This window comes from Triturus cristatus, chromosome 6, assembly GCF_964204655.1.
Source record: "Triturus cristatus chromosome 6, aTriCri1.1, whole genome shotgun sequence".
NCBI lineage: Eukaryota > Metazoa > Chordata > Amphibia > Caudata > Salamandridae > Triturus > Triturus cristatus.
Genome location: NC_140589.1, coordinates 669,061,779 through 669,087,983, shown reverse-complemented (window position 1 = coordinate 669,087,983; position 26,205 = coordinate 669,061,779). Strand labels below are relative to the sequence as shown.

General features: G+C 51.2%; 1 protein-coding gene across 4 annotated transcripts in view; it reads left to right on the top strand.

Annotated features, from left to right (window-relative positions):
- The window catches only part of ANKRD6 (ankyrin repeat domain 6), a 725,774-nt gene that overhangs the window by 282,872 nt on the left and 416,697 nt on the right, over window positions 1-26,205 (top strand). For 2 of the 4 annotated variants that reach the window (XM_085611166.1, XM_085611164.1), the window contains exon 1: window positions 15,890-16,007. The exons of 1 other annotated variant lie outside the window; for it this stretch is intronic. The gene's annotated coding sequence lies outside the window, so the exon portion shown is untranslated. Of the gene's footprint in view, window positions 1-15,591; window positions 16,008-26,205 lie in introns of those variants that run through there. One more of the 4 variants, XM_085611160.1, reaches the window with a different exon arrangement.

The window sequence follows — 26,205 nt, the reverse complement described above, 5'->3', positions numbered from 1 at the left end:
TCAAATCCCTCCCCCAAAAAACTGGTCCAGAAGGGTGTACCCAATTTACTGGCAAGGCCAGCTATGTTCCAGGAAACAAGGGAGAGTCCTGCTGCTTTGCCAGAATCACCAACTACAGATGGCTCTGGCTGAGTTACTCGTAATAGAGTAGGACCATCTTCCCGAGAGATGATATCTGGGCTTAATCTGGGAGTAACAGTATCTGTACATGCATCATAACTATCCCTATTTTCTAAACACGAGAGGGGTATTACTGATGACACCATTGGGGATTCGGGGAGTGCGATTAAAGGTGTAGCAGGAGAAGCACTCGCCATATCTAAATAGGACAAAGAGATGTTTAAATCCAAAGCTTCAGTAGAGCTCAGTCAATCTACCTCATCCAACACAGCATATCTGTTAGGGTGAGCAAGTTGTGAATACAAGGAGTCTTGGGAAGGGGGCAGGTTTTGCCATGTTTGTTGCCACTGGGGTTTAACTGGTTGTGGTGGCTGAAAAGGTTGCTGCCACTGATGGGCAGACTGAAATAAGGGTGGTGGAAAATGGGGAGGATGTGACCAATGAGGATTAACATGGTGCTGGGGAAAAGATGGAGCATGTAGTGGCTGCTGGTGAAAATTAACATAATGTGGAAAAAAAGAAGAAGGGTATGGTGGTTGCTGCCATGGTTTAGTAGTATGTTGCGGGGAATACACAGATCCTCTGTTACTTTGAAAAGTGGAACAGGGAGGGTTTGGTCTTGAAGGCATCGGTAAAAAGTAAGACAGGGGGAGTGGGTTAATTTGAGTCGCAGGACCACTGTTGGGAACATTACATATATAACTAACTGTCCCTGTATCTCTAAAATTAACTGTAATTACATCCCCAACTATTGTTTTCTTGCTTCTGCCCACCCAATCCCCTCTACGTACAGTAAGAATTTCACCGTTCATACTGTTGGGTAGAGGTTTATGTAAGTGGAACCATTGAGCACATTTGTTTCTTAGCTCAACATGACTTTCTTTTACTCCCTCCTTCAATGGGGGGACTGCTGTCAACACGACCACAAAAGGGGAAACCTCTGTTGGTAAATTGATTGACCTAAAACGTGCCTGCTTTCGCTTAAGACCTTCAGGTATGTTCGTGGAAAGAGGAGGTGCTAAAGGGGTATTAGATTTCCCTACAACATCTTTTACTTGTGTAGTGGTGGTATTGTTACCAACAACAAAATTTTGAGAAGTCGAAATGGGTCCCACCACCCTCGAGGTGGGTATAGATGTGGATTGAACAGAATTACTCCCGGTTTGCAACAAATGAGGTATAACTGGGTTCCCGGGGGCTACAGTTACTTGAACGTTAGTTAATACATCTTTAGGGGGCTGGATACATGGTGAACATTTAGGGGCTGCTTCTGTACTCCCTTGTGGCTGATCAGGCCCTTGCCCATTCGTTTTTTGTGGCCATTTCGAATGTATTAAAGACGTAAGCCTATCCAGTTTGGAAATTAGAGGCTTGATTAGTGCTGCTATTGTAGCTTCAAGGTCCAGTTTTAAATCTATTACCAAGTTTTGCACCCAACAAGGAATACCTGAAGTCATTTGTGGGGTAGGGGAAATCAAATTATGATTCCTAACTGTAACTTTAGCTTTGCTTTTACTCTTAGATATAGCCTTTGGGAGACTGGTGGCCCTTCCCCGAGAAGCTATAGGTACAGGAGCTGTTACCACATCATTAGACCCGCTCAAACATGGAGCCGCTGTGCCGGAAGACTGACAGGCCTCTAGGTCTGGTGTAACCTCCAGGTCCGCAAAAGACGGGTCCGAGTCTGTTAGGGCAACCGATAAATCAACAGTATTTGGTACAATCGGAGCACTATTGGTGGGTATGGTTAAGGGTAGGGAGCAGACATTCGAAGGCTGCAATGCGGGTGATTTGGCATTGGCAAGGGAACCCAAGGATGAGCGCTTAGCATTTGCAAGATCCATGGAGACTCTTTTTTCCAATACAACAATGCTTTGATCAATAGTCTCATTTACACGGGAAATGAAGAGGTCTATAGGTCCTGTCACCTGTGCTACCACCGTAGCTTTTTTCGCACAACTTCTAGTTCTATTGCGCATGGCCGACATCTGAACACGAAGTCAACAGTAAATGGTGTAATAGGTGGCGGCCGTTAGTGTTGATATGCGAAGATACGGGACACAGTTCCGCCTACCTTAGACGTTAGGTGATGAATATGGGCGAAAAGGCAGGGGTTCAGGGCCAGGGCCGTCCTCAGCCGTCCTTGAACGGCCTTAAACGGCCCGCTCTTTGCCCGGTCTTCGCCCCGGGCTGCGTCCCGCGCGCGTCCCGCGTCACGCGGTCCAGAGCGCGCTCTTTAAAGGGTAATAGATTGTGGGGGCGTGGCGCTGTGAGGGGGCGCGGCTCACGCGGGAAGAGGACCAGCTGGAGCTGTGGAATGCTGGTCCTCGCAGTCCCGGGGCCTGCGCCTCACCCTCCTCAGCTGCTGGGCAGTTGGTGCCGGCGTCCCAGCGGCTCCTCAGGTGCAAAGTGGAATCGTTGTGCTACTCCAGTAGCGTGATGAGGACAGCAACGGACGTGAAACAAATTGAAGCGAGTGGCACCCGCGAAGCGGGTGCCGCGAGTTGTTGTAGGGCTTGGCTGGGGGCGTGGCGCTGTGAGGGGGCGCGGCTCACGCGGGAAGAGGACCAGCTGGAGCTGTGGAATGCTGGTCCTCGCAGTCCCGGGGCCTGCGCCTCACCCTCCTCAGCTGCTGGGCAGTTGGTGCCGGCGTCCCAGCGGCTCCTCAGGTGCAAAGTGGAATCGTTGTGCTACTCCAGTAGCGTGATGAGGACAGCAACGGACGTGAAACAAATTGAAGCGAGTGGCACCCGCGAAGCGGGTGCCGCGAGTTGTTGTAGGGCTTGGCTGGGGGCGTGGCGCTGTGAGGGGGCGCGGCTCACGCGGGAAGAGGACCAGCTGGAGCTGTGGAATGCTGGTCCTCGCAGTCCCGGGGCCTGCGCCTCACCCTCCTCAGCTGCTGGGCAGTTGGTGCCGGCGTCCCAGCGGCTCCTCAGGTGCAAAGTGGAATCGTTGTGCTACTCCAGTAGCGTGATGAGGACAGCAACGGACGTGAAACAAATTGAAGCGAGTGGCACCCGCGAAGCGGGTGCCGCGAGTTGTTGTAGGGCTTGGCTGGGGGCGTGGCGCTGTGAGGGGGCGCGGCTCACGCGGGAAGAGGACCAGCTGGAGCTGTGGAATGCTGGTCCTCGCAGTCCCGGGGCCTGCGCCTCACCCTCCTCAGCTGCTGGGCAGTTGGTGCCGGCGTCCCAGCGGCTCCTCAGGTGCAAAGTGGAATCGTTGTGCTACTCCAGTAGCGTGATGAGGACAGCAACGGACGTGAAACAAATTGAAGCGAGTGGCACCCGCGAAGCGGGTGCCGCGAGTTGTTGTAGGGCTTGGCTGGGGGCGTGGCGCTGTGAGGGGGCGCGGCTCACGCGGGAAGAGGACCAGCTGGAGCTGTGCAATGCTGGTCCTCGCAGTCCCGGGGCCTGCGTCTCACCCTCCTCAGCTGCTGGGCAGTTGGTGCCGGCGTCCCAGCGGCTCCTCAGGTGCAAAGTGGAATCGTTGTGCTACTCCAGTAGCGTGATGAGGACAGCAACGGACGTGAAACAAATTGAAGCGAGTGGCACCCGCGAAGCGGGTGCCGCGAGTTGTTGTAGGGCTTGGCTGGGGGCGTGGCGCTGTGAGGGGGCGCGGCTCACGCGGGAAGAGGACCAGCTGGAGCTGTGGAATGCTGGTCCTCGCAGTCCCGGGGCCTGCGCCTCACCCTCCTCAGCTGCTGGGCAGTTGGTGCCGGCGTCCCAGCGGCTCCTCAGGTGCAAAGTGGAATCGTTGTGCTACTCCAGTAGCGTGATGAGGACAGCAACGGACGTGAAACAAATTGAAGCGAGTGGCACCCGCGAAGCGGGTGCCGCGAGTTGTTGTAGGGCTTGGTTGGGGGCGTGGCGCTGTGAGGGGGCGCGGCTCACGCGGGAAGAGGACCAGCTGGAGCTGTGGAATGCTGGTCCTCGCAGTCCCGGGGCCTGCGCCTCACCCTCCTCAGCTGCTGGGCAGTTGGTGCCGGCGTCCCAGCGGCTCCTCAGGTGCAAAGTGGAATCGTTGTGCTACTCCAGTAGCGTGATGAGGACAGCAACGGACGTGAAACAAATTGAAGCGAGTGGCACCCGCGAAGCGGGTGCCGCGAGTTGTTGTAGGGCTTGGCTGGGGGCGTGGCGCTGTGAGGGGGCGCGGCTCACGCGGGAAGAGGACCAGCTGGAGCTGTGGAATGCTGGTCCTCGCAGTCCCGGGGCCTGCGCCTCACCCTCCTCAGCTGCTGGGCAGTTGGTGCCGGCGTCCCAGCGGCTCCTCAGGTGCAAAGTGGAATCGTTGTGCTACTCCAGTAGCGTGATGAGGACAGCAACGGACGTGAAACAAATTGAAGCGAGTGGCACCCGCGAAGCGGGTGCCGCGAGTTGTTGTAGGGCTTGGCTGGGGGCGTGGCGCTGTGAGGGGGCGCGGCTCACGCGGGAAGAGGACCAGCTGGAGCTGTGGAATGCTGGTCCTCGCAGTCCCGGGGCCTGCGCCTCACCCTCCTCAACTGCTGGGCAGTTGGTGCCGGCGTCCCAGCGGCTCCTCAGGTGCAAAGTGGAATCGTTGTGCTACTCCAGTAGCGTGATGAGGACAGCAACGGACGTGAAACAAATTGAAGCGAGTGGCACCCGCGAAGCGGGTGCCGCGAGTTGTTGTAGGGCTTGGCTGGGGGCGTGGCGCTGTGAGGGGGCGCGGCTCACGCGGGAAGAGGACCAGCTGGAGCTGTGGAATGCTGGTCCTCGCAGTCCCGGGGCCTGCGCCTCACCCTCCTCAGCTGCTGGGCAGTTGGTGCCGGCGTCCCAGCGGCTCCTCAGGTGCAAAGTGGAATCGTTGTGCTACTCCAGTAGCGTGATGAGGACAGCAACGGACGTGAAACAAATTGAAGCGAGTGGCACCCGCGAAGCGGGTGCCGCGAGTTGTTGTAGGGCTTGGCTGGGGGCGTGGCGCTGTGAGGGGGCGCGGCTCACGCGGGAAGAGGACCAGCTGGAGCTGTGGAATGCTGGTCCTCGCAGTCCCGGGGCCTGCGCCTCACCCTCCTCAGCTGCTGGGCAGTTGGTGCCGGCGTCCCAGCGGCTCCTCAGGTGCAAAGTGGAATCGTTGTGCTACTCCAGTAGCGTGATGAGGACAGCAACGGACGTGAAACAAATTGAAGCGAGTGGCACCCGCGAAGCGGGTGCCGCGAGTTGTTGTAGGGCTTGGCTGGGGGCGTGGCGCTGTGAGGGGGCGCGGCTCACGCGGGAAGAGGACCAGCTGGAGCTGTGGAATGCTGGTCCTCGCAGTCCCGGGGCCTGCGCCTCACCCTCCTCAGCTGCTGGGCAGTTGGTGCCGGCGTCCCAGCGGCTCCTCAGGTGCAAAGTGGAATCGTTGTGCTACTCCAGTAGCGTGATGAGGACAGCAACGGACGTGAAACAAATTGAAGCGAGTGGCACCCGCGAAGCGGGTGCCGCGAGTTGTTGTAGGGCTTGGCTGGGGGCGTGGCGCTGTGAGGGGGCGCGGCTCACGCGGGAAGAGGACCAGCTGGAGCTGTGGAATGCTGGTCCTCGCAGTCCCGGGGCCTGCGCCTCACCCTCCTCAGCTGCTGGGCAGTTGGTGCCGGCGTCCCAGCGGCTCCTCAGGTGCAAAGTGGAATCGTTGTGCTACTCCAGTAGCGTGATGAGGACAGCAACGGACGTGAAACAAATTGAAGCGAGTGGCACCCGCGAAGCGGGTGCCGCGAGTTGTTGTAGGGCTTGGCTGGGGGCGTGGCGCTGTGAGGGGGCGCGGCTCACGCGGGAAGAGGACCAGCTGGAGCTGTGGAATGCTGGTCCTCGCAGTCCCGGGGCCTGCGCCTCACCCTCCTCAGCTGCTGGGCAGTTGGTGCCGGCGTCCCAGCGGCTCCTCAGGTGCAAAGTGGAATCGTTGTGCTACTCCAGTAGCGTGATGAGGACAGCAACGGACGTGAAACAAATTGAAGCGAGTGGCACCCGCGAAGCGGGTGCCGCGAGTTGTTGTAGGGCTTGGCTGGGGGCGTGGCGCTGTGAGGGGGCGCGGCTCACGCGGGAAGAGGACCAGCTGGAGCTGTGGAATGCTGGTCCTCGCAGTCCCGGGGCCTGCGCCTCACCCTCCTCAGCTGCTGGGCAGTTGGTGCCGGCGTCCCAGCGGCTCCTCAGGTGCAAAGTGGAATCGTTGTGCTACTCCAGTAGCGTGATGAGGACAGCAACGGACGTGAAACAAATTGAAGCGAGTGGCACCCGCGAAGCGGGTGCCGCGAGTTGTTGTAGGGCTTGGCTGGGGGCGTGGCGCTGTGAGGGGGCGCGGCTCACGCGGGAAGAGGACCAGCTGGAGCTGTGGAATGCTGGTCCTCGCAGTCCCGGGGCCTGCGCCTCACCCTCCTCAGCTGCTGGGCAGTTGGTGCCGGCGTCCCAGCGGCTCCTCAGGTGCAAAGTGGAATCGTTGTGCTACTCCAGTAGCGTGATGAGGACAGCAACGGACGTGAAACAAATTGAAGCGAGTGGCACCCGCGAAGCGGGTGCCGCGAGTTGTTGTAGGGCTTGGCTGGGGGCGTGGCGCTGTGAGGGGGCGCGGCTCACGCGGGAAGAGGACCAGCTGGAGCTGTGGAATGCTGGTCCTCGCAGTCCCGGGGCCTGCGCCTCACCCTCCTCAGCTGCTGGGCAGTTGGTGCCGGCGTCCCAGCGGCTCCTCAGGTGCAAAGTGGAATCGTTGTGCTACTCCAGTAGCGTGATGAGGACAGCAACGGACGTGAAACAAATTGAAGCGAGTGGCACCCGCGAAGCGGGTGCCGCGAGTTGTTGTAGGGCTTGGCTGGGGGCGTGGCGCTGTGAGGGGGCGCGGCTCACGCGGGAAGAGGACCAGCTGGAGCTGTGGAATGCTGGTCCTCGCAGTCCCGGGGCCTGCGCCTCACCCTCCTCAGCTGCTGGGCAGTTGGTGCCGGCGTCCCAGCGGCTCCTCAGGTGCAAAGTGGAATCGTTGTGCTACTCCAGTAGCGTGATGAGGACAGCAACGGACGTGAAACAAATTGAAGCGAGTGGCACCCGCGAAGCGGGTGCCGCGAGTTGTTGTAGGGCTTGGCTGGGGGCGTGGCGCTGTGAGGGGGCGCGGCTCACGCGGGAAGAGGACCAGCTGGAGCTGTGGAATGCTGGTCCTCGCAGTCCCGGGGCCTGCGCCTCACCCTCCTCAGCTGCTGGGCAGTTGGTGCCGGCGTCCCAGCGGCTCCTCAGGTGCAAAGTGGAATCGTTGTGCTACTCCAGTAGCGTGATGAGGACAGCAACGGACGTGAAACAAATTGAAGCGAGTGGCACCCGCGAAGCGGGTGCCGCGAGTTGTTGTAGGGCTTGGCTGGGGGCGTGGCGCTGTGAGGGGGCGCGGCTCACGCGGGAAGAGGACCAGCTGGAGCTGTGGAATGCTGGTCCTCGCAGTCCCGGGGCCTGCGCCTCACCCTCCTCAGCTGCTGGGCAGTTGGTGCCGGCGTCCCAGCGGCTCCTCAGGTGCAAAGTGGAATCGTTGTGCTACTCCAGTAGCGTGATGAGGACAGCAACGGACGTGAAACAAATTGAAGCGAGTGGCACCCGCGAAGCGGGTGCCGCGAGTTGTTGTAGGGCTTGGCTGGGGGCGTGGCGCTGTGAGGGGGCGCGGCTCACGCGGGAAGAGGACCAGCTGGAGCTGTGGAATGCTGGTCCTCGCAGTCCCGGGGCCTGCGCCTCACCCTCCTCAGCTGCTGGGCAGTTGGTGCCGGCGTCCCAGCGGCTCCTCAGGTGCAAAGTGGAATCGTTGTGCTACTCCAGTAGCGTGATGAGGACAGCAACGGACGTGAAACAAATTGAAGCGAGTGGCACCCGCAAAGCGGGTGCCGCGAGTTGTTGTAGGGCTTGGCTGGGGGCGTGGCGCTGTGAGGGGGCGCGGCTCACGCGGGAAGAGGACCAGCTGGAGCTGTGGAATGCTGGTCCTCGCAGTCCCGGGGCCTGCGCCTCACCCTCCTCAGCTGCTGGGCAGTTGGTGCCGGCGTCCCAGCGGCTCCTCAGGTGCAAAGTGGAATGGTTGTGCTACTCCAGTAGCGTGATGAGGACAGCAACGGACGTGAAACAAATTGAAGCGAGTGGCACCCGCGAAGCGGGTGCCGCGAGTTGTTGTAGGGCTTGGCTGGGGGCGTGGCGCTGTGAGGGGGCGCGGCTCACGCGGGAAGAGGACCAGCTGGAGCTGTGGAATGCTGGTCCTCGCAGTCCCGGGGCCTGCGCCTCACCCTCCTCAGCTGCTGGGCAGTTGGTGCCGGCGTCCCAGCGGCTCCTCAGGTGCAAAGTGGAATCGTTGTGCTACTCCAGTAGCGTGATGAGGACAGCAACGGACGTGAAACAAATTGAAGCGAGTGGCACCCGCGAAGCGGGTGCCGCGAGTTGTTGTAGGGCTTGGCTGGGGGCGTGGCGCAGTGAGGGGGCGCGGCTCACGCGGGAAGAGGACCAGCTGGAGCTGTGGAATGCTGGTCCTCGCAGTCCCGGGGCCTGCGCCTCACCCTCCTCAGCTGCTGGGCAGTTGGTGCCGGCGTCCCAGCGGCTCCTCAGGTGCAAAGTGGAATCGTTGTGCTACTCCAGTAGCGTGATGAGGACAGCAACGGACGTGAAACAAATTGAAGCGAGTGGCACCCGCGAAGCGGGTGCCGCGAGTTGTTGTAGGGCTTGGCTGGGGGCGTGGCGCTGTGAGGGGGCGCGGCTCACGCGGGAAGAGGACCAGCTGGAGCTGTGGAATGCTGGTCCTCGCAGTCCCGGGGCCTGCGCCTCACCCTCCTCAGCTGCTGGGCAGTTGGTGCCGGCGTCCCAGCGGCTCCTCAGGTGCAAAGTGGAATCGTTGTGCTACTCCAGTAGCGTGATGAGGACAGCAACGGACGTGAAACAAATTGAAGCGAGTGGCACCCGCGAAGCGGGTGCCGCGAGTTGTTGTAGGGCTTGGCTGGGGGCGTGGCGCTGTGAGGGGGCGCGGCTCACGCGGGAAGAGGACCAGCTGGAGCTGTGGAATGCTGGTCCTCGCAGTCCCGGGGCCTGCGCCTCACCCTCCTCAGCTGCTGGGCAGTTGGTGCCGGCGTCCCAGCGGCTCCTCAGGTGCAAAGTGGAATCGTTGTGCTACTCCAGTAGCGTGATGAGGACAGCAACGGACGTGAAACAAATTGAAGCGAGTGGCACCCGCGAAGCGGGTGCCGCGAGTTGTTGTAGGGCTTGGCTTGGGGCGTGGCGCTGTGAGGGGGCGCGGCTCACGCGGGAAGAGGACCAGCTGGAGCTGTGGAATGCTGGTCCTCGCAGTCCCGGGGCCTGCGCCTCACCCTCCTCAGCTGCTGGGCAGTTGGTGCCGGCGTCCCAGCGGCTCCTCAGGTGCAAAGTGGAATCGTTGTGCTACTCCAGTAGCGTGATGAGGACAGCAACGGACGTGAAACAAATTGAAGCGAGTGGCCACTCATGTCATCCGAGTATGTTGGCCCAATTCCTAGCTAGTTCACAGGGCTCCATCTGGACCCCTAACCTTACAGGATAACGGATGGTATCTGCAACCTCAGAACATGACCACTCTAATTCCCCAAGGAAATCGTGGAAACAGATCTACTCTTCATTGCCACTTTGGCATGCCCAAAGGGAGACACAAGAAATATACTAAGTAGCATTTTAAACATTTATTGAAGCAATTGTATTCTTGTGTAAAAAAACACGAGCAGGAGGAAAAAACTCATTGTTATCAGCATTACAAGAATGGTGAAAAAGATAAATATATCAACCATTATGATGTTACATTGATTATATGAATATATGCGGATATATCATACTTATACTCCTACCTAATACTACCTATACTAGTGAGAGCATAGTGGGAGTACCCTCTGCCAGATCGCTTGGGACAACCCAACTCCCCATACCTGTATAAAATGTATCAGGAAGGCAGCCTGTGTCGAACAGTCCGTCATCCTTTCCAGGATAGAGATCAGAGTCAGCAGCGCGGCATCTCAGTCACAAGCAAGCATTCCAGGACAATCCGTAGAAGTGCCCCTCCGAGGAATGCGGTAGTTTATATAAATAAAGCCTTGTTCCAACAGCACTGTGTTAGAGGTGCAACGCCGATGTGATTGTTTGTCTTTCTGATTCAGAACGGTCTCCAACCGGACAACCAAAACAAGGGCAACATGCTCAGTGTTCCTTTGCCTTGGACAGAGTGTACAAATGTCATGATAAAATGCTTACGAAGAAATGTGCTGGAAGCAGAATACTTTCTAAGTATGTTATCATGTACGTGCAAAGCATGTAAAAAGTCACAGTTCCACACAAGGTTGGGTTAGTAAGAGCTTAGGCAATGGCTAGTAGAATAATACTCATATCTATGGATTACTGCTCTCCCACCCAATAATGACCATTCTTATTGGTGGTTCGATCCTGTTCCTGGGTGGATCCCACAGACCAGACACTACGACTGCCTATTCCTATGGGATGCTCCTAGCAGCTTCTAGGTGGATTTCTCAGAGTATATATATATATATATAAACCATAAATATGGCTTATTGTTTAACAACTAATCATATGGGCAATGCCAGTGCAGATCCTGTGTGGACTTCATTCCTTATGTTATGGGAAATTGTACCTCGCAGGCAGGACACTACGCGTCTACACTTTACTATGCTCATAATTAAAGAGGTTAGAACTGTATGATACAGACCTATCCGATGATGGTACATATATGCATGCGCGACTGGATCTATTCTCACGTTTCTCTCTGATATCTATGCGTATGTACAGCTACATGCGTGGCTTGATGTGGTTTGAGCAATCTCTGTTTTACAAACAGATCTCTAAAACACATCCCACGTAGGTCACACTACACACATTCACTTTCTACCCATCTGTAAACAAGCATTTAATTTTTAAGCTTTCCTATGTCTTAATCCATTTTATTTTAATGTATGCCAGGGGTCAGCAACAAAACACAGTAAGAGCGCTACTCCCCTCACCTCAGAGTTCTCCACTGGCCTCCTGTCTGGGAAAGAAGCCTCTCAAACTTTTCATTCATGCCTACAAAGCCCTCCACAATTCTGAACCTGCCTACATCAACAACCAGCCAGAGAGCTCTGCTCCTCCATCTTCGCTCTGACCCACATCCTCTGCATCCGTCGAAACCACTGCGGAGGTAGTTCCTTCTCCTACCTCGCGGTCAAGTCATGGAACGACCTCCACCTACGCACTTCCCCTTCACTGGAAGAGTTCAGGAAGAAATTTTAAGACCTGGCTCTTCGACAGTCACGGCCATCCCAGCCGAGGGTTACAGAACCCCAGCGCCTGGAGACCAGATCCGGACTGGCCGTAGCAGGCACCAGGCATTTCCCCGGTGGACCACCAGGGCCGAGGCCGGTTTTGGGCCCCTGGAGGCCGTTTTTGTTACAGGGCCAATTTTACAGCATAGCTGCAATATCGGCCCTGTAACAAAATTGTCCGAAACTGGCCCTGGAAAAAAGCTCGGCCGCGGCGGCCGAGCAATTTGCGAGGGCCGGTTTTGGTTCCCAGTCCGGCCCTGCTGGAGACCCCCCGGGTGGACATAATGTGGACCTATGTCAAACATTTACCCCAGTACAGAGATCTGGGCCTAAATCCATTGTGTTTTTTGCTCACCTTGCCCTTCCAGTTTGAACCCAGGCAAATTCAAATCAGTCTTGACCCTCTCTCTGCCCAATGGGAACAGTCCAGCTCGAATTGCCAGGCCAGGTCCACCCTGGACTGGAAACAAGCATCCTAGTACCAGTTTCGGGGTTTCACCCCTCATCAGCCAGGATAGCTTGGCTCCAGTGGCATGGAGAGCACGGGACCCACGTCTGGGCATACCCGTATCACTTGGGTGACAAATGCCGGTTCAGGGAAGAGCTGGCTTGGTAGTTCAGACTGGACTGTTCCCATGAGGCACAGGATCAAGACTGATTTGCATATAGCTGGGTCTGAACTGAGGTGGCGAAGTGAGCTAAAGAACGATGATGGATTCAACCCAGATCTATGACCAGGGGTGAGTATCTGAAAAGTTTCAGCACTCTGTCCATCATCCACTTGTGTTTACAGAGTGTCCTCTTGCCCACAAGTAATTAAATGGGCCCGACCAGGAATTTAAATGTAACCTTTTCAGAGACAGAGTAAGAGAGGAAATATTAAGTCACCCATAAAGCATAACTTTCAAAGAGTCTCCTGCAAAAGTATTTGCTATAGTGAAACTGTAGCATTATGTGACTGACTTAATGCAGATACAGTATACGCGGTTCCATCAAGTTTCTTAAGTCGTACTTGGATAAGAGGCCTGCAGCTGCTTTATTTCATTCCAGATGTTGATATTGGCCGATACCAGGGTTGTTCTGATGGTGAAATCTGGCAATGGAAGTGATGCCTTCATCTTCCTACTGGGAAATAAGACTGGCAACAGCTGCAGTGTCATTTTTAATGATATACCCATGGGTAGCCCACGCCCATATTCTGCCGTTTGCAGAAAAGTGAATTGTGTAATTAAATGATCATCATCTAGATCCTCGTCTTCATCAAAGAACTGCTTAGATATATTTTGTTTATTTATTTAGTAATTTTGCAGACAGCAAACAAGACAGAGGGGGTGACAGAGCCCTTTACATAAAAGTAGATTCACAATTTACTTTCAGGAGTTACTACAAAAGCAGGTGGTGGATATTAACTGGGATAGTTACATAGGTTATAATTATGTATTGGTTGAGCAAGAAGGGGGCTTCTCATTGGAAGCAATATTTACTTATAAGATTAAGATTGGTTTACCACTTACCATGAAATGAATTCTTCCACCAGCCAATCACCTTCTAGAAGTACTTTGTCGCTGAGAGAAATGATTTTTCGTGCACAATTCGCACACCCAACCTTTCGGCTCAACTTGAGGTTACCGGATAACTGTGTCCTCATGGACAAATGCATTCTTGGGTTTGTAATCCTGCTTCATTGGTTTGCAAATGCAAAACCGAACCGGAAAGGTCCACACTTGCTAAAGATTATGTGCATACTTGTGTGACGTAAAGCAATTTAGCATTGCAAACATACATGGACGTCATCTTCTGCGTCACCTTATGTCACTCACGAGCGTCCATGCAAAACTTTTTTTAATGTGGGCCATAGTTTAGTAGATGGCAACCTTAGACAAACCACTCTCCACAGACACCATCACACTTAATATTCTTGCGCTCACTCAGTCATGTTACCCTTGTACTCTGCTTCACATATTGTACTCCAATAACCAGTAACCACTAACCTTGGGTTTTGGAGCAGCGCGCATGCTGCCCGTCATAAAGTAGTTCAGTGCCTCATCAGGGATTGTATGCGCCATATAAATGCAATTACAATGTGTAACAATACTACTACTGTGAAGCCCCATGAAGGACTGGGCACCATCATCATTGTGGGCTAGGTTTTCAATATATATTATTTCTGGTGAATGTTCTGCATGGCGCGGTTATTAGAAGTTAAATTTGAAATATGGGTCTGGATTATGTACAATATGAAATAGCGCTCTGGTTAAAGGAGTATGCACAAATTGTTTTTACATATAGTTACTTGTTTTACAGTCCTGCATGACTTATCAACTGCCCCCCCAGACACGCGTACACACATACACACAATACACGTTTGTCGTTTTACTTAAGGTAGGCTTGAGATGTTGATAATTTTGGCTCAGGCCGTTTAGGATATGGTACCTCTCACTGACCCTTTCACTTTTATACTCTTAAGAAGGGGAGTAGTTTTAGTACACGACGCCATTCTATCGCACCGAAGCGTAAACCGAGAAATGAGGCATTTGCACAAAGTAAGGGGCGAAAAGGGGTGTAAACAGACGTGTGGAGGTTGACAAACAGAAGGGAGGCGCAGCCCCTCCGAGGCCAGTCATTCTTCGTGAAGAAAGGGTCGCAGGGGGCCGGGCGGGGGAGGGGCGAAGGCAGTCACTTCTGCTGGCCCGAGCTACTGTCACTTGAAAGGATTCCTGCTGCATGTGACTGGCCCCCAGAGGCCGGCCATTCACATGTAAATCCTGCCGGGGGAGCGCATTGGCCCAGAGCCGCGTGTGTATCCCCCTCCTCGGGTCTCGTCCTTCATTTCTAGTCAGGCTTTTGGAATGCGAGGGGATGGTTTGGGAACATTTGTTTATGGGGGATTTTCTCTCTGGAGTGGTTCATCTCAGAGCCGGACTGCTTTTGTAAGTACTTTGGTTCCGTTAAGTTGTTTTTTTACATGTTATGATGTTAATTTATATTGCAGAAATCGAAATGTGTGTTCTTTAGCTGTCTGTCTGATAAATAACATTGAATGCGGCTTGTTTATGGGATACATGGCCATTATTTTTCACTATTCACCTGGTATTTACATTGTCACTGCTTTTACAAAGAGATACCTGTGTAAATGCAATAGATAATGTCAACTCTGCACCTGGTTCCATTTGACCAGTCAGAAATGGTGTCATCTGCTTTTGGTCGCAGCCATATGAGTTGTTGAATGTCTGCTAAACAGCTTTGCGGAAAACTCGCTTTGGTTCTGGTTGCATCCCGCAGCCGCATGTTGGAGTCTGATGGTGTACACTGGACACAGTTGGTATTTTTCCCCAAAAAAGTATAATTGACCTTGTATTTTTTTCTGCTGGGTGTATATAGCACAGCGTCCAGAAACCTATATGTTGTTTTTACGTTGTAGCTGCTTACATATGCAATTGGTCAACTGAAATTTACGCTAGGGTGATTAAGTGACGTGTTTTCTGTTGTGTGAATCTCACGGTAAATGTAGGAACTGAGCGCTTGCTTTGATAGGCTGGTGATGAGCCCATTGGTTTTGTAAGAGCCAATCACAGTATTGGATTACAGATGTTGTTGTAGACAGTGGTGCTGGAAATGAGCTTGTAGTCGTGCCCGGGAATGTGGACGTCTGTGTTGTCCACAGTGTACACGTTGATGGTTCATGCTGGCCAGTGAGCGTTTCCGTTGCTGTGCTGATTTGGCATAAATAACTTCAATCCATCTACGCGCTTAAATTGTAAAACAAAAAAAAGTGCCATGCCCCTGACCAGGAAGCTTGCACCACCAACTGCCCTGTGCGTCACTGCAGATTATTCCAGGCCCCCAAAGCTAAAGGAATGTCTGGGGAGGCAGATATTAGTAATGTGCTAAGTATATTGTAATAATAAACAACCGTTGTTCTGCTCACCTCTAAATTAGGTGAGCAGTGGCACCATTTTGCAAGTGCGGTGTGGATCATTAAGTGCAGGTGCAGAGCACCGCAAACTACCAGCTCAAATTAAACACTCTGTAATAGCATCTCTAAGGCCTGTGATTCAAAAACTAGCTCGTGCCGTTATTCCGAACCGCCAATATCTGTTCTTCCCAAAGAGGTCTCATCCGGGAGGTGGCGTGTTCCTCGCGCCACTCCACCTCAGGACGCGCCCGAGGCTCGGGCCAGCACCGAGATCACGGAGCGAGCCTGCTTTGTACACGGGACATGGCAAGTGCTCGCCGTCTGTCGTGAAACCCAGCCCGGGCCTTTTCAATCCCGTGAAGGGGCTGAGGGTGCGCTCCTTCTGTCCATGGTTACTGCAGGCCCCCACCCTCGGCCCGGGCATTCCGCGGGCGGCGGGGCCGTGACAGGTGCGCGCTCTCCCGGCTCTCCAGCCTGCTGCTCCCGCCGCTAGGTTGGCAGTGCACGCTCACGTCAGCTGTTGTGACTAGAAGAGCAGGGCCTCCCAGGTCCAGCACAGAGGCTGGCGTTTAGTACATGCGACTCTAGTCCACTCCGGGGCAGCCATGAATGCAGGCCGCGTTCCAGAAGGAGCGCGAAATAGCACAGTGAAGGCTGACTGGCAGCGCCAGACGAGCACGGCTGACTGGAAACACCACAGGCTCTCAGGTACTGTCAACAGAACTCGCGAACATAGCGCAGGAATTCGATGTTCCTAGTTTTATCCTTGTCACCAAAGGTTAAACGCACCTGCTTCCAGTGAGTGTCTAAAACTTCCAATGCCAAACTTTATGTAATTTCTAATTGCTGTATTTTTGCAGGACAAGGAAGGGAAGCGCCTTGCCCGGGATCACACAAGCGTAGAAGCCGGAAATAGAGCACTAGTTTCACAGCTAATAATTTAGCCACTGCTCCTCACATACCGGTTCCATAATTGACAGCGTCGCTGAGCAGTTTCTCAGGGAAGCCAGCAAATTATCCGTCCCTAGAATGTAATTATGTGCCCCATCCAGCTTTGTAGGCTTTTTGTAGCGGTTACTTTTATTGTCACCATTACAACAAATGACAGAGAAGGATAAACGCAGAAGAAAAGCAATAGGAGGAAACAATGGGCCAGAAGGGAGGGCTTAAGTAGAGGTCCATAAAATGTAAAATTACAGAACAGTAAATTCCACATACTACATGACAGATCCACTTCTACCTCGATCCAATAAAACCTTCCAATAAGGCATGCACAACACAGCCCCATGCAAGAATCTAATAGGAAGGCAACCACCACAGCACTATCAGGGCTGCAGCAGTAAGTATCCGCTGTGCTCTTGAAACAAAAATATCCCCACTCTTATTGCTGGGTGTATCGCACAGCTGTTTTTAATGGCTATGATCAGTGTCCGACTGGGCCAGAAAATAGGCCCTGGCACCAAAATAAAAGTGCCCCCATTAGTGAATTGGAAAGCTAAAAAAAAAAAAGTGCCCCATGTTTGTAAATTGGGCCAGTTGTGAACCTGTAAAGACACGCTGTATAAGTGTTTTGTAAGATGTGGTAGAATGCAGGGGTTTGAGCTTGCGCAGCAATGTTTTACTAACAGGGGAATCATCAATAAAAATGAGCCCACCAGACCATAAACGAGGCCCAGAAACAGTAAAAAGCCCAGCTCACAATCTGACCTGTCAGACTAGCCTAACAGGCACTGCCTGATTGCCTCATAGGTCAGTCCAACCCTAGCTTTGAAGAGCCAGGTGTGCAATGCTTTCAACAAACATGATGCAAGAGGAAGACACAGTGCCAATTTCCTAAGAATGGCAATTCAAAGAGTGATAGGGCCTTGGAACAATCGCTGGCTGCACTGTGTGAAATACATGCTATTTAAAAATACTATTAGTCTGAGTATTTCCATGACTATCTTTAAAATGTTTGAGGACAAATTTGTTAGCGTGACGGTATCTGACTAGTGCTTCACCTATTTGAAAAAAATAAAACAAACCTCGTTGCCTCATCCTCTCTCCCTCCAAAAAAACATATAAAGCTTAAATCTTCTCTCTCTCAAGCAAAAGTACGAGGATCACACTGCATTTCTGCAAATATTAGGAATGCTGTCCGTACTCTCCGGTACTATTTATTACTCAGAGTCTTTCGTGCAGCATCATTTCTCCTTGAGGACCAGTTATGTCCCATAGAAGTGCACCTGTGTTAGCTCTTGAAATTTAATGTGCTGTATAAGTTACTTGGAATGATGACATATATACCTGATCTCTCATCTGAAATTTGCTGTTCTAATACGCAAAGCAGTCTTTATATGGTCCGTAACAGATTATCCAGAAGAGAGGAAAGGAACATGAGGCTAAGATAAGGAGGACTCTATGTATTGGGGATTACTGAAATTTAATCACAAAATCTTCACATATGTACAGGTTCCTCTCCCACTCCTTACAGTATCGGGCTATACCAAGGAGTGGCAAGCCTTTGAGTACCGATCCACGGCTGTCGCCCGCAAGTCAAAATTGTTGAGGAAATGTGTGTTCTAAAGCACCATTTAGGATTACAATTGCCTGCCCGATGCACCATCAAAATCTACAGCCAAAGAAGTCTTTCACTTCAAGCCCATATTCTGAGATCGTTCACACATAGGATAGCGGTGTTACCAATATGCAAAAATGCACAAAGAATCAGAAGGCCGGAAACACCAGATACTGGAACCCAAATGTAGATAAACCAACAGGGCAAACATTTGCCCATCTGCTGTATCAGGCAAATACATAAATCACAGAAAGAATGTGAACACAAAACAGCTGTATGACAACTAACATCATTTGACAAACACCCTGAGAGTGTTCTAGTCTCCAAGGCTAATGGCAGCAAACCTGTGGCTGAAGCAATCTCAGCATTTAAGAATAGAAACAACCTAGTTTTCGCAGGACATTGTCCTACTGGAAGGAACACTATCAGCGGGGGGAAAAGCAGGAGCACACGAGATTAGCCCGAGCAACCCAGCAAAAGAAGGAAAAGGACTCAAGTAGAGGAAAGGGGGCTTTCTATGGGTTGCATGCCATAGCATTCTTAGGTTACTCTTGATAAAACTAGATATTAACTAAAAGTGGAGGACCAGACAGGCACTAGGGAGTCGGGAAGTGGTTTTGGTGCATGGATAGACGCATGTTGTCGCAAGTGACTATTAGTCTATGGGGTGCCCTTTAATCACACCAAGATATGGGGTCCGTGGGAGGATCATTTGATATCGCAGTCTAATGGCAACCCTAATAAGTGTGCATCCCCTCCGAGACTGTGAAACAGGCGGCTCCTGATTGTGAGGAGGTTACGTTGTGCAGATTGCTGGTTTCATGTTCTTATTATCACACCTTGTATTGTGCAAATATGATATTGCTCTCTATATAGATACATATTATGTGTTGATCATGCTTAGTAACGTGACGCTAAGTAGTTTATAACAAAAAAGAAGTATAAGGATACACATTACACATCCCTAATAAACAACGCACAAGCATAAGAACAAGGTCAAATAATCTTCTGTCATAAGAATACACAAAGGTGCAGTACTACAAAAAAAACACATGTGCTGCCAAGCTGGCGAGAATGGCCTGCCATTGCTGACCGCATCAATCATCATAACCCAGCATACGCCTCCCCAGTCTGCATAAAGAAGAATTTGGAAATAATCATGAATGCTACTGCAGCAAGGAAACGACCCCAATACCATTGTGATAATCTCAACCCCAAAGTGCCAAAGGAAAGACCCCAAAGAGCTCCCAAACTCCTGACCGATAAATGAAAGGATGAAATGAGCACTGAAGGAGACCCAGCAGAAGGAAGCCACGCTAAATCTTCTACCCCAAAATACCGACTCTGTGCCCATATCGTATGAACCCAGGTTTCCACTGAACATATGTGAAACACACGGAACAGTGTGCAATGGGTAAATACCACGCAATGGCAACATAATGTGCCAGTAATGCAAGACACAGCCAGCATCCTTGTCATCTGCTCAAAAGGCTAAGCCTCGATGAATAAGATACCGGCCCCCCTAGAATCTAAGCAAGTGACCCTTCACTTGGAGAATAAACAAATTATCACGAGATCACCCAGACCCTGAGCTTTTCTTGCTTTTTTATCCCAACTGCTAAGTGACCTCATGTCATGTGTGGCATCTGAAGCCACTCTAACAGAACACATAGATCCTTGTACCTTTCACACATAAGAGCATGAGCATGCAAAAAGTCTTTTAAAGTCACAAAGTATCTCTATCTCTAAGGAAGTTGTGGAGTGGCAAGTAAATAAATAACAAGCTGACGGCTTCTTTGTTACCGTCTATAATGCGCTTTGGAATCTGCCACCCGGGCTGGGCTGTTAACATCTAGCTGCTCCCAGGAAGGACACATTTCGAATCAAAGGACTTACTGATTTTCTGAGAAGTGAGGCAGTTGCTACCCAGGCTTTCAGGAAATAACAACCTTGGAGCTACTGCTCCAATTCGCACGCTGAGTGTGCATAGAGGCGTTGCTGCAGGTGTGCTGGTGTCGGTGGACAGCATCTGGAAACGGTCCAGAGGATCTGATCCTGGTTGCGGCTTGCCAATACCTGCCAGGCTGGTTCCCACTGTATTCCAGCAATGGCTGTTGGCCAAACCAAGAAGACTGACTGAAGGTGCCCTCATGTACACAAAAGGAGCACAAGGGGGCAAACAGTAAGGTTGCCCCCCCACTCAGTAATTTATAAACACAAAAGGACCTGACTAGCTCTGAACAGATCACTCTTTTATCTTCTTTTTAGGACATAGGGGGAGTTTTCAAAGACATTAAACTTCCCTCACAGGACAGGCCTACTACCTATAACCTGTTAGTCCAACTGTTCAAAAAAACGTCAATATACCACATCCCATACAAGGTGCCCTCATGACATGTAGTCGCTTGGCAGCTGTATGTAGGGTGTCGAGTTTTAGCAATTCTAGTTCTTTTCTACATAGGTCAAAGCTGGGAATGCGCCATAATTCAGAGAAAAAGTCTGGTTGACTATGAATACAACACCATTTGTGCTTTTAATTTAAGGTTACCTGAGAATTTCATGGCACCAGAGACACAGTGCTACAGTCGTTAGCTTTCCTTTTACAGGTCATTATTTTCAGGTGTGTTAGTCACATTGCATTAAGTGGACTGGACTAAGACTGTCAATCCCAGAATGCCAGCACTGGAGTACAGCGTTCTTGGTGAGTCATTTTGTAACCTTGCATTAAATGCATGTCATTTCTCAGCTACAGTGATGCCAGGAAGGCAGGGTTGGGTGTTCATATTTTGTTGCTGTTATGCCGAAGACTCTGTAATTTAAAGAACAGGAAAATTCACCCTTTGATTTTGTACTCAAAGTGATTTTCCCATTGAGCGACATTTCCTTTCATTCTGTTTAAATGCTTAGTCGGTGAGTGTTTGTGATCCTTCATTTGCATGCCAAAGGTGCTGTTGTACCCCTTGTTAGATAAACCCAGCAGCCAATTTCCATCACTGTCTCTTTTTTTCCTACTGCATCTTTGAACTATTGAAGCCTGAATTAACACTCTGCAAAGTTAATCCCTTTGCACATTCCCCTAGGTATCCTGGGACCAACACTTGAAATTCAATCGTAGCAAAGATCTCACAGAGAAGGAATGGGCTAGCCAAAGAAGGGACGAGGGGGCAAGAAATTGTGAGTGAAGTGACCCATTGGTCATAAAATAAAAAAATTTAACTAGAGTATGGATATTAGAGCCCTCATCCTGTTTTATTGATATAGCCAGACCATAGCTGCGAAGAGGCGACGCTCCATTAATGAACCTTCAGTCAGTCCCCTGCACCCTACAACATGTTTGTTTATTTGGCTTGGTGTTTTGTTCTTAACTTTGTAAGCATGGCCTAAAATCGGAGTATTCAAAATGCTATTTCCTAAAAACCCTAGACTTGATGAAGTTGTCACACATGACGGCCCACAGTCCTCAAACAATATTCCCACAAATACAATGTACACCTTTGGGCTCTGAAGTGGCCGTAAAGACCGCCAGACTTGCTGGTGCCCGGCAGTCCAGCACCACCGCACCGGCAGTCTGACCGCCCAATTACAACTTGGGCGGTCAGACCGTCATTGCACTACTGCAACCGCCAGGGAACCACCGTTCCCTGGCGGTGATGAGGCGGTCAGGGGCTCAGCAATATGTTGGTGCAGCTGTGGAACTGCCATGCATATTACGAGTTTCAGGACCGCCAGCGGTGTCATGTAGATCTTTACTCCATGAGAAGGCTGGCAGTACTGAAACAAAGAGGCCCATACAGGGCCCCCTGTTGCCCATGTGCATCGGGATGCATGCAGCCCAGTCTCTGCACGGCATGGACTTTCCAGTCTGTAACATGCAGGAACTGTTTTTGGCGTTCCCATTGCGGTGCCCATTTTCAGAGGCACTGCCGTGGGACTACCAAAAAAAGCCCACCTGGCATGATGAAACTCATAATCTTGTAGGTGGTGCACTCACAGGTTGGCATTTCGGTTTGGCGGTGTGCAGTGGCGTAGCTAGAGCTTCTGGCGCCCGGGGCTATCCCTCAGATTGCCGCCCATGGCTGGCGGGCCGGGGAAAAAGGACGGCGAGCAGGGGGGGTGGATTGGCAGGGTTTATGTTACAAGCCACTCTCTACTCCACTGCAGGTGAAAGCAAAGGTCAGAGCGCGGAGGTGCTGCGTGGGTCCACCCACTATTTTCACAGGGTTAACGCCGTCCACCCTGCCAAGAAGTTGGGCCAAACAGAAATAAGGTGAACTTGTCCCAGTGTCATTTTCAGACTCTTGGAGACGTTCAGCAGCACCTGCACATTGTCTGCTTTTCATTCCCATCAGCAACGTGCTGGCAGCGAGGGGGGCTTTTTTATCTTCACCTCCAGATGGGCCACAGATAAAGGCCAAGTTAATGGGCCATTAGGCCTCCTTTTGATGGAGTGGCCTGGAACCTCACACTTAAATGTAAATGCAACGGAGGGAAACAAAAGCACACAGCTTGTTATCTCTTCACAGGTACTTGAGAGGCATGCTTTTGACTTTGTTAGGTCCCTTTATGTAAGTGCATGAACTGTAAGAATGTCATATGTGTTGGTCTGTCCCAGTATTTACACACAATTTAAATAGCACTATTTTCATGCAAGTGTGTAAATTAGTGTACAAGATGTGTTGCATGAGTCGGTGAGGGTTAAAAGGTGTAGCAGTCACATATCCTACATAGCTCACTGTGCTATATTGAAAGGCTTACTATTTATGAACTGCAAGTAAAGAAAGGATCTGTGTTCAAAGCAGTAACCCACTTACATAGCTACATTATAAAAAAAATTCTATCATCTGCATATTACATGATGTGCTTTGCAAGCACATTAACCTTCTATACTACTTCGAGTCAGTTCTGGGACTACACAAATCAGAAATCTCTCCAAGAAATACTTTAACCGCCCGGGTTATCTCACTAATTATTATTTCATGATATATACTGGACACCTCTGCAGCAGATGTCTTTCCCCATAAAAATATTAGAAAACGCAGACTTTTTAACCGTTTAAGCATAAAAGATCTACCATCATGCTTGTCCTTGTTGCCAATTTCTTTGAGCCAGGGTTTTAGAAATTTTTAAAAATTAGTTGAGACCCAGATTATGCATCGGGATTGCGCCACTTTTTTAGCACAACCTCAAAACAAAATGTAATTTGTTAAATCTCATAAAGTGCTTAAATGCACTCCTGATATGTGATGTCACTTACTGTGAAGCCACGTGTGAGGTCATGCATTGTGACATCACAGGCGGTGATGGCACACACTATGATGTCACTTGCATACTGACTAACTAGGTTAGTCCCCCCCACATCTGGAGCTGTAAGAAAGTCCATAGCATAAAAAATACAATTTTATATATTTTTCCCCAAAGCGCAGGCAGTTTCATGCTTTCTCATCCACCACATGCATTCCAAAAATGCCTGCCCCGGGCCCTCGCCTCCGGGTAACTTCATGTGGTGTCAGTCAGCCAGCACTGCAGTCCAGCAGTCATTCGAGACTCCTTTGAAAAGCACCACCACTGACCCACCTGTGGCACCTAGGCCAAAACTAGAGATCCTTCCAACTGTCTGTGTCACCCATATCCAACAAGTGATACCTTAAACTGACAGCCACCCTAAACTGACAGCCACCATTAAAAGGTTAAGTTCCTACTGCTGCTGTATAGGACAGAGGAATACAAATTAACATTTAATTCATTTTCACTTACCTTAATTAGACTGTCAGTGTCATAGCTGCCAAGGTTTCAGATTGCTATGTGTGACATTTTCAGAATTTCAGTGTAATTATGAGTGACATTTCAGCGACTAGGAGTGACACTTTTTCCTGAGAAAAATCCAGCAATTAAGAGGAGGGAAATATATTAAATTAAATTAGAGCAACAAGAAAAGCGTAAAAATGCTGCAAAGCACCAGACTTGCAATACGCCTCAGGCTGAGAGACAGAGAAGTCTCAGGCACAGCCAGCAGCTAAGGCACTGTAGTGTTTATATTTTTATAAACGAGTCTCACGCAACACTTACACAGGTGTTTTGAAGTTCTTCAAGGAATGGCTGGTTCAACTTGAGGCCTCCAGCATGAATTAGTTAATATACAGAATAAACATCCTGCTCCACTTTCCATCTGCATGCTCCAATAACTAGTGTACGTTTGATGCGTTTCAACTTTAGTTTAGTTAGCCATTCACAAACATGGGCACCACCTTCAAGAGACACCCACCAGCCTCTCCTGAGTCGGATTTAATTGCCTATCGTGACTAAAGTAAAGCACAGTTAGTTGTTGGCTGGCCCACCGCGAAGTGAAAAGGAATTGTGGCAGACTGCAGCATGCACGCTGGGCATCTGGGGCAAGGCTGCCTCGAACCAGTGGGCAATTATATGAAGATCATGTGTAGTGGCATTAGTAGATGTCAAGTGACTGTTTGGGCCAGCACAGAGAAATCATGTTACATTAGCTGAACCGCCTGAGAAAGGTGTCATGTCCTGCTTGTTGTGTGTGCGTGCGCGCCACTGACTGGCTGCTATGTGCAAGTCTGTGTGTGAGTGCGGTGTGTGACCGGTGTGTGCGTGGAACTTGGAGGAGGTCAGAATGCAAAGCCGGGAGCACAGATCATTTGGAACATTATTTCCAGCAAGGACTCTTATTTTACCCCCCTCTCTAACTTCCAGGGCAGCTAAGCACACACTTACTTGAAAAGAAATTGCAGCTGTGGCCATCTCGAGAGCAGCTCCATTTCACGAGATGCCGACCGCCTGGCTCGCCTCTCTCTCCCTGTTGTGACCAGCCGCCCACATCAGGCTCGCTCTGGCCGGCCGGCTCAGCTGCATGGGCCATTATGGTGGGACAGGCTGGGTCGTTGGGTGCGCGTGATGCAGCGGGCCACGGGATTCATTACCTCGCCGGCTGCGAGCTCATCAACAGAAGCTATGAACCATTTCCGAGTCCAGCTGCTGCCCATGAACTCACAAAAGTGAAAGCAGTGTCTCTCTTGACTCTCGAGTTGACTCGAGACGTCACTGCAGCAGCGCGTGGGCTGGCTAAAAAAAGATGCCCAGGGCCGTCATTGGTAGCGCTTTCGCGCTACAAGATTGAAAGCCCTAGGACCCACATACATGGTACGCTGTGTGGCGCCACACCACCACTATGCTCGGTGGTGCAGAATTTGTTTGCCAGCAGGTGCGCTTGCACTTTCTACTCGTGTGGTGTACTGGCTGCTCAGCAACAGCCGCCGCACATGAGCAGCAACAAGTTGCTATTGAGGACGAATATCGATGTTAATGGAGAGGCAGCTGCTCTGTATTCGCATTCACGACTGTATTAAAAATCATAAAGTTTCTCCCCATCCCTGCAGTCAGTAGACAGCGAGGAATAGCGCAGCAAGGTGACTCACACACACAGGGAACACATAAAGAGCCCGGCTACAAAAGCAATTTCCTTCATCTGGGTCCACCTATTATGTACACCTGGCAGGGGTGTTTGAGGGTGTACTTCTCAGCAACCAGACACTTCAAATAAAGGCCGTCTATATTTTAATAACATTAGTTGTAAACCACGGTAGTATGAATAAAAGGTAAATCAATCCAGTACATGTTTCAGTCAGACGAAAGCGATCCATCACACACCCCACGCCCCAACGAGACTAAACCACCCTTTTGCCCCACTTCTGTTGAGTTGCCCCCTCGTTAGGTCTCGTCTGACCCAGCGCATGCACTGGTCTGGCGAGACTTATTGAGAGGGCTCCAAAAAGTGCTACTAGGCCAGCCTAGAGCCACAGTGCATGTGCGCGGGCACGCGCGCCGCGCTTTACGCCATTACTTTCGGTTTTGCGGCCGCAGGGCCGCTTTGATGTTTGATCGCGATCACTTTCGCGGCCGCACGGCCGCTTTGCATAGCCAATAGGTCTTGTTTTTGGGACCTTATAAGTATTTAGTAACGCAACTGTTGCATGGCTAAACACTTATAAGGTCCCAAAGGCGAGACCTATTGGCTATGCCAATGCTTGTTGTTTATTGCGGGTAGGCTTAATAAAGGCGTTTCTTACTTGCCTCCCCAGTGATGAAGGTAAGCAGAGATCTACCGTACATGCCAGCTACACGATGGAGTAACTCCTCCAGGCCGGGGTCCACTCTTGTCTTCTGAAACTTGAAAATATCACTACTCGACCCACAATAAAAAGTGCAAGCATTAAGCAAAGTACAAAACACGTGTACTGGCTGCTCAGCAACAGCCGCCGCACACGCCGCCCCCAAAATAGTGCCGCCTGGGGCGGACCGCCTCCCCCAGCTACGCCAGTGGCGGTGTGGGAG